We start from the raw sequence: 8,901 nt of genomic DNA on the forward strand, positions 1-8,901 counted from the left end.
CTTTGTTCACTAAACGAATTTTTTTTTTTTTATATTATTATTATTATTATTATTATTATTATTATTATTATATATATATATATATATATGAAAACTTTAAATATTTACAGATCAAAAAGTAGAAATTCAAATTCAAAACATTTTTTTTTTTTTTTTTTTGGATTTTTGGAAAAATAGCATAAAATACAAAATAAATTTTTTTTTTTTTTTTGGAATTTTAGAAAATATATAAATTTTTGGATTTTGAAAATTTTAAAATGAAAAGAAAAGTACAAATTAAACATAAAAAATCTTTAAAATAGAATAAAATAAAAATCTTTTTAAGGTTTTTGAAGATAAGATAAAATAAAATAAAATAAAAATAAAAACAAAAACAAAAATGCAATCAAAGTCAAAATCAAGGTCAACAAAGAGGCACAGATCAATCAAACTGAGATCGATCGAAAAGGTACTTCGATCGATCGAACAGGTGAAAACCTGCAGAGAAGTTCGAACGATGCACAGAGAGGCCTTTTTTCATGGATCTCGAAAATTTTCTAAGTATGGAGTGAAGATCGATCCAAGAACAATTTCGATCAATCTTGGAGTACTCAGATCGATCGAAAGAAATTTTTTAACGATACACAGAGGGCTGATTTATGCAGGAAATTTCAGATCGATGGAATAGAACAATGATTGGATGCAGGGATAGGTGTTCGATCGATCGAACCTCTTTTGAGATCGATCGAACTTGGACAAAATGCCTATTTTCAGAATGAAAGTGCATACATACTCAATCAAAATCCTAGCCATGTGTATGAATTCCAAAACATATCTAGACAACGCAAGAAATGAAAGGTAAAATAGAAATGAGGGAGGAATAGGGTTGTAAACCCTACAAAGCATTTCCTAGTCTTTAATGTCTCTAGCAAGACGTTGGGCTCTTTTAGCCCAGATCAAATATCTTGTAATGCATCCCCTCCTTGTCGAGGTGATAAGTCCTTTGAATTCCATCCAACAAATGGTTCCCTAAAGAACTTGTTGGATTAGGTTCAAAGGAGACTGTTGGACCTTTGTCAAAGTGATCTTTGGGATTCCACGCCCTCTCAAAGCAAGATTTTGAAATATCATTCTTTGGATTCAAGGTTAAAGATGAACTTTTTGAAGTTTTGGTTTCAAGAAAAGACTACATTCTTTCACATTCATTGTCTAGACATTTTTCTATAACATTTACTTCTTCATGCTTGTCAAATGAATTTGGGGCCGGATTAAAGATATTTAACTTCACTTTCATATGCCCAAATGAGATTTTCATTACCCCCATCCTACAATTGATGTTGGCATTTGAGGTTGCCAAGAAAAGACGGCCAAGGATAACGGGAATTTGGCTCTTGGGATTTAGAACCGGTTCCATGTCAATGACAACGAAATCAACTGGGGAGAAGAATTTATCAACTTTAATCAAGAAGTCCTCAATGATACCCCTAGGCTTTTTGATGGATCGGTTGGCAAGTTATAAAACCACCGACGTCGGTTTCAAGTCTCCTAAGCCTAATTTGACATATATCTAGTATGGAAGAAGATTAACACTTGCTCCTAAGTCTAGAAGAGCCTGATTAATGACATGATCACCAATGATACAAGAAGTAGTAGGTGAACCGGGGTCCCTAAACTTTGGGAGGGTGTTATGTTGCAAGATTGAGCTCACTTGCTCGGTCAAGACCACTTTCCTAGGTGTTTAGCTCTTGTTCTTCCTCTTTTGGGTGCAAAGATCTTTTAAGAACTTGGTATAAGCTGAAATTTGCTTAATTGCATCCAAAAGTGGAAGATTAATCTTCATTTGCCTAAATATTTCAATGATTTCATTTGTCTTGGTCTTTTGCTTATCAAGATAAATGGATCCTTTCAAGGCATCCGGAAATGGAGCTCTAGGCTGAAAAGCTTTTTCAAAACTTTTCTTTAAAGAGTCTTCAACACAAGAATTTTTAAGATCCTTTTTCAAAGCTTTGTTCACTTCATCTTTCAAATCAATTTTGAATTCACTTTTCAAATCTCTTTCTAAGACTTTCTCATTTGAACGATCATGCATATGCAATGAAGGAGGAATATGATGAGGAACGGGACGGGTGTCAACTTTTGGTTGCAGTGGTTCACTCTCTTCATTGGGAATACCTACTTAGTTGTCAATAACCTTCCCACTTCTCAAGGTTGTCAGCGCGTTGACATGTTCAATTGTGTGCCCTTTCGATGAGGAATGAATCTCCACAACACATTGTTGCTTTGGTGAGGGCATTCAAAGGCATCTTCCCCTTCTCTCTAGCATTTAAGGTACTAGCTATTTGCCCGACTTAGGTTTCTAGCTTAGCAATGGATTAAGAATGGGAATGAAGCAATTGAGTGTTTGCCTCTAGAGTGCCTAGAGCGGTCAAAACTTTCTTTTTAAAGGCGGGACTCCTAAAGTTTCCTTGAGAATATGGTTGGTTAAGAAAATGAGAATTAGAAAATTGATTGCCATGTGATTGAAATGATGATGATTTAAAATCTTGGGAACCTTGGCCTTGCATTGGTAGGGAAACATACTTCCCTTGAAAACCACCTTGGGGAGGGTTTAAGCCTTCCCCGTGGCTTTTCCAAGAAAAGTTTGGATGGTTCCTCCAACTTGAATTGTAATGAGTGCCATAGGGATTATTCCCTTAATTAACAAATGTAGCATTGACTTGCTCATAGGGCTCACTTTGCACATGTCCATGGGGACAATTGGAAGTAAAATGCAAGACACTTGAATAAGTCATGCAAGATTCATTAGATGCATGATGATGGATATGAGTAGGGGAGGAAGATACTTGATTCGCCGAATTTTGGTTGATCAAAAATTGATCAAACCTTTGAGACAAAGATTTCATCTCGGTGGCTATGTCATTAGAGTTGTCAACTTGATACAAACCAACATTCTTCCTTCCACCTAGGTTTCTACCATTTTTAGAAGATAAGGACCTATGCATTGAATTCTCACTCATGCTTTCATACAATTGCCACACATCATTTTCATAATTGTCAAGATAAGAACCACCCATGGATGCATCAACCATACCCTTGTGATTATCCGGTAAACTTTCAAAGAAATATTGAACTAGTTGCCACTTAGGTATGTCATGATGAGGGCACTTTTTAAGCAAGTCATTAAACCTTTCCCATGCCTTATGAAACATTTCCCCATCCCCTTGAGAAAATTCTCTAATTGCAGTTCTTATGGCATTAGTCTTAGAAATTGGATAGTACTTTTTCAAGAACTCTTGTTGCACTTCCGCCCAAGAAGTTATCGAAAAAGGCCTAAGATTATTGAACCAATATTTTGCCTTATCTTTAAGGGTGAAAGGAAAAAGTTTAAGTCTTAACACTTTTTTCGGCAAGTTCGTGTATTTCACGGTGGAACACACTTCAAGAAACTCATCCAAATGCTTATAAGGTTCTTCACTAGGAAGTCCATGATAGTTTAGAAGCATTTAAATAGTTTATGATTTAATTTCATAGTGATGTGCTCTAAATGGGGGCAATTGAATACAAGAGGGTGCATTGTATTCATTTGGCACATAATGGTCTCTTAATGCAATAGGAGGATTCACAATTGGTGGTGCTAAATGAACACATTGATTAGCTTGAACTATGGGGGGTTGTGGAGCAAATATTGGCCTAGACATTCCCAATGGAACTTGGCCTTGTTGTTGTGGGTGAATGAATGGTCTAGGCATGCCTAATGGTACTTGAACATTTTCATGATGCATATTAGGGTGGGGGTTGCCTTGTTGGTCTATATGACCAAGCTCCTCCACATGGTCGTCATTCAAATCCTCCATTGGTGAAATGGAGTGATGAGAACTACCTTCCCCTAGGATTACGAACAACCGATTCAAGATACAAATTAGGAAGGACAAGAGTAGGATTTAATGACCTATGACCATGCATACACTAGCAAAGCAAATAACAAGCAAGTAACAATCACTTCGCCCTCGTAACAAATCAATCAACAAATCTCCACATACAATGATCCCATACTCCCATGCTTAAACAACATGCAAAGAAAAGTAAATTGCCTCCACGCGGGCTCACGATTTATCTAAGAATGCAAAAATATGCCTCCACGCGGACCGACGATTTAACTAGAGATTGAGTTAAAAAGATCTCACAAAGGGTCCTTAAGCAACTTCAATTCATTTTAAACTTCCAAGCTTTGTTATGCTATGCACTTTTTAGATTTTATTTTAGCCCTTTTATGCTTAGCTTAGCTCCTTGCTTCTCAATTCTCCTTTGCTTAACCTCCTTGCTTAATTTCACCTAGCCAAATAAGAACAAACACAACAAGTAATCAAAAATAAAAATAAAGTAAAGACACGATCAAAAGAGTACTAATCCCTAATTGTTTCCAAAACACGGCATTACCAATTAGATCCACGGCAACGGTGCCAAAAACTTGGTGTTGTCGCCGCACCAACGCTTAAAGATGTGCAAAAGATAGTGAATGTGCAACATAGCCAAGTTTTACATTTATAAATGCCACTACTACCATCAACTAAAAATATAGCAAGGGTGAGTAGGGACCGTCCCAAGGGATTTAAGGTCTACTAGTAATGGAAACAAGGCTTAGGGTTAGTAGGTCGAGTGCTCAAAGGTAGGTTGTTTGGTTGATTAAACTACAATTAAGACTAAACAAGATCAATATCAAGCAAGTAATTAAAAGATAGAGAAAACAAGAAAGAGCGGTCTTGGGAGATCACCACTAAGCATCACTTTTCTCTACACTCAATTCACAATTAATGAGGGGAAGGCATATGTTACAACAATAGTGAGTGTGTGTGATTGTTTCAACAAGCATGGATGACTAATTAAGTTTATATTGTCTAAACAACACAATGAATAGCATAATATATTAAACTAAGCCATTAATCCTTCTTTAAGCTCACAATCCAAACACATCACAAAATTAGAGAAATATACTACTTGCATTCATAAGTGTGGAATATCAAACAACAAGCATGGATTGTCCTCCCATTTAACAACTAAGCTAACTATGCTACATCTAAGCTAATGACATTACAATTAAACTAATTAAACTAAAAGAGAGGCACAATCCATCAAGAAATGAGTATGAAGCATCAAATAAACCACAAGAGCATTCTATTAAGCACTATATCTTGACAATCTCTAGATCCATAGCATCAATACACATAGACATGCATCAACAACACAAGAAATAGAGATAAACATATGAACATCTATTCTAGCATACATGGACATGTGGATAGAATGAAATGGTCACTTGAAAGAATTAAACCACGTAAATCATTGAATAAACAAGATCTATGTATATAAAGATGTCAAAACATATATTACAACACAAATCCCATCAAAAATACATAAATTAAGGTAAAGAAAGCATACTTAGGGCTAACTCTAGCCCCAAGAGGATGTCTAGCCACTCATGGATGGTGTCCTCCAACCCTCAAGGGCTATCTCCATGGTAGAAATGCTCTTCTTCTTGAAGTAGATGGAAAATCTCCCGAGAATGTGTCTCTGGCTCCTCTTCTCTTTTTTTCCTCTCTAAGACAATCTCTAATGTTGTATATTGTGTCTTTGTCCCCCCTTCATAAAAGTGGCTTATATTCCTTATATAGGTAGCTTAAATGTCACACCCAATGGTCTAGGCTTATACACAAGGGCTCCTCCAATGATTGCACCATGAGACAACTTTTAATGAACTGGAAATTGATTTAATTCGTATTTGAGAGGGTTTGATCGATCGAACTGTGCTGTGATTGATCGAACTGAGCTGAGATCTATCAAACTTTGGCTGGATCGATCCTCCCATGGCTGCTCCTTTTTGGAGAAGGGCAGATCTGAGATATTTTGGAGAAAAAAACAAAAGTGGTAGGTGGGGTGGTACAACATGATAAGATGGAATCTTTTCGATCGATCTGAGAATTGTTGGATCAATTGAACTTTGTAGGATCTTTGGATAAGGACAAAAGAGCTTGGATCCATCTTGAAATGTTTAGATCGATGAACTTTCGATCGATCGAAGTGTCCTTGAGATCGGTCGAACCTGCTGAATTTCACACTTTGCTTCAATCTGCTTCCACTTTGCTCCTTTCTTCCATCCAGCTTGAGTTAGCTTCTTTTAGGTTCTTATTTGGCTGAATTAGCTTATTTTAGGGATAAGCACCTAAAAAGGGCAATAACACGAAATTAGTCTAAAACGGGAAAGTAAGATAGAAAAATGTCCTAGAATACCTAAGCTTAAGGGGTTTAAATGTGCACTTTTCAGCGCTTATCATCAACAACAAGAATATTCGTCAAGGGCATCATGTCTCTTCTCGACATTGATCCCATTTTTTGACATCTCTTACACTCCTTGCAAAAATTGTAAGCATCTCTATGAATGGTGGGCCAAAATAGCCCACTTTGAAGCACCTTCAAAGCGGTCTTCTTTGCACTAAAATGCCCACCGCATGCAAGGGTATGGCAAAACATAAGCACACTTAGAATTTCACTCCCCGGAATGCACCTTCTCACAATTTGATCTGGATAATATCGAAACAAGATATGATCTGCCCAATAGTAATTCCGAATGTTAACAAAGAAATGTTTCTTCGCTTGTTTTGACCAATTAGTCGGAAGTTTGCCAATTGCAAGAAAATTCACAATGTCGGTAAACCAAGGCATTTATCCATTAGAAACTTAGAAGAGTTGTTCATCCGGAAATAAATCATGAATTGGTGGGCTTTGGGAAGATTCTACTATTTACCTTGAAAGATGATCGGCAACCACATTTTTGGTGCCTTTCTTATCTTTGATTTCAAAATCAAATTCTTGAAGAAGCAAAATCCATCTTATCAAATGAAGCTTTATTTCCTTCTAAGTCAAAAGGTGTTTCAAAGTAGTATGATCAGAATAGACAATGACTTTTGACCCTAAGAGATAGGACCGAAATTTATCAAGAGCATACACTACAGCAAGTAATTCCTTCTCAGTAGTGGAGTAATTTAATTGAGCTCCCGAGAGGGTCTTGTTTGCATAGTATACAGTGCATGGAGTTTTCCTACCCTTTGCCCCAAAACTGCTCCCATGGCATAATCAGAAGCATCACACATAATTTCAAATGGTAAGGACCAATTGGGAGGTTGCATAATAGGAGCAAATGACAATAAATCATGTAATTTATGAAAAGCAACAAGGCATGCTTGATCAAAGACAAATAGAGTTTCCTTGGCAAGAAGATTGCACAAAGGTCTAGTAATTTTGCTAAAGTCCTTGATGAAACGGCGATAGAAGCCAGCATGACCTAGAAAGGAGCGAATATCTCGCACCATAGAAGGTGGAGGCAATTCAGAAATGAGCTCAACTTTCGCTTTATCAACCTTAATTCCCTTTTTTGAGATGACGTGACCCAAAACTATACCTTCTTAAACCATGAAGTGGCACATTTCCCAACTAAGAACAAGGTTTGTTTCACAACATCTTTTAAGCACTAAATTTAAATTTTTGAGGCATACATCAAATGAAGACCCAAATACCGAAAAATCATCCATAAAGACCTATAGATACTCTTCCACCATATCCAAAAAAATTGACATCATACACCTTTGGAATGTGGCAGGGGCATTGTACAAACCAAATGGCATCCATCTATAAGCAAATGTGCCAAAAGGACAAGTAAAGGTGGTTTTCTCTTGGTCTAAAGGGTCTAGGGCTACTTGATTGTAACCCAAATATCCATCAAGAAAGCAACAATATTGTTGCCCTGCCAATCTCTCTAGAATTTGATGAATAAATGGCAAAGGGAAGTGATCTTTCCTAGTGGCGAAATTCAATTTTCGGTAGTCAATGCATACATGCCATGAATTGGCTGTACGCTTAGAAATTGCCTCACCTTTTACATTTTCAACCATTGTAATCCCTGATTTCTTGGGACCTACTTGGGTTGGACTCACCCATTTGCTATCAGAGATTGGATAAATTATACCGGCATCTAAAAACTTCACCTCTTCCTTTTTAACAACTTTTTTCATGTTTGGATTCAATCTCCTTTGGGCATCCCTATAAAGTTTTGCATCCTCTTCCATAAGTATGTGATGCATTCAAATAGAAGGGCCAATCCCCTTTAGATCCGCCATACTCCATCCTATAGCTTCCTTATTTTCTTTAAGCACATTCAAAAAAGCATTCTCTTGATCTTTTTCAAGACTTGAAGAGATGATGACCGGAAGAGTCTCTTTCGAGCCTAGAAAGGCATACTTAAGATCGGGAGGGAGAGTTTTAAGCTCAAGAACTGCTGGAGAGACTAAAGATGGGACCGGTAGAGTGCTAGAGAGTGGAGGAAGAGGTTCTTTTGGAGCTTTCCAAGGTGAAAAATCTAAACTTGCAACAGATTCCATTAAGTCATTAACCTCGCTTATTGATCCTTCATTATCAAACCCACAACTTTCATACATTTCAAAGAGACAAGATGCAAGAGGATTCTCCGATAGAAGAGATGAAAGATTGTCCTCGATTGGTTTTTTTATAACCATGGAAGGAATGGACTCCTCCACAATCTCATCGAAGACATCTATAAGACAACACTCGTCTTCATCATGGGATGTCGACTTGCATTGAATACATTAAGCTTAACTATCATGTTACCAAAAGAAAGGTCCATAACCTCGGATCTACAATTGATAGTTGCATTTGCAGTGGCAAGAAATGGCCTTCCAAAGATGATTGGGATGTGATTGGTAGGATTAGCAACCGGTTCGGTATCAAGAACCACAAAATCGACCGGGAAATAGAATTTGTCAACCTTGATGAGAATGTCCTCAACCATGCCCCTAGGAGTTTCGATGGATCTATCATCTAATTGAAGCACCACCAGGTTCGCTTTAACTTATT

At 37.1% G+C, this 8,901-nt stretch overlaps 1 non-coding gene across 1 annotated transcript; it reads left to right on the forward strand.

Annotated features, from left to right (window-relative positions):
* The first annotated feature begins 3,126 nt into the window (after positions 1–3,126).
* LOC132315348 (small nucleolar RNA R71) lies at positions 3,127–3,228 on the forward strand. Its single transcript, XR_009483626.1, has one exon. It is a non-coding gene; the product is annotated as a small nucleolar RNA R71 (small nucleolar RNA).
* The last annotated feature ends 5,673 nt before the right edge of the window (positions 3,229–8,901 follow it).

This window comes from Cornus florida, unplaced genomic scaffold, assembly GCF_030987335.1.
Source record: "Cornus florida cultivar Cherokee Brave unplaced genomic scaffold, ASM3098733v1 CherokeeBrave_3.0.0_Hap2_Chr06, whole genome shotgun sequence".
Taxonomy (NCBI): domain Eukaryota; kingdom Viridiplantae; phylum Streptophyta; class Magnoliopsida; order Cornales; family Cornaceae; genus Cornus; species Cornus florida.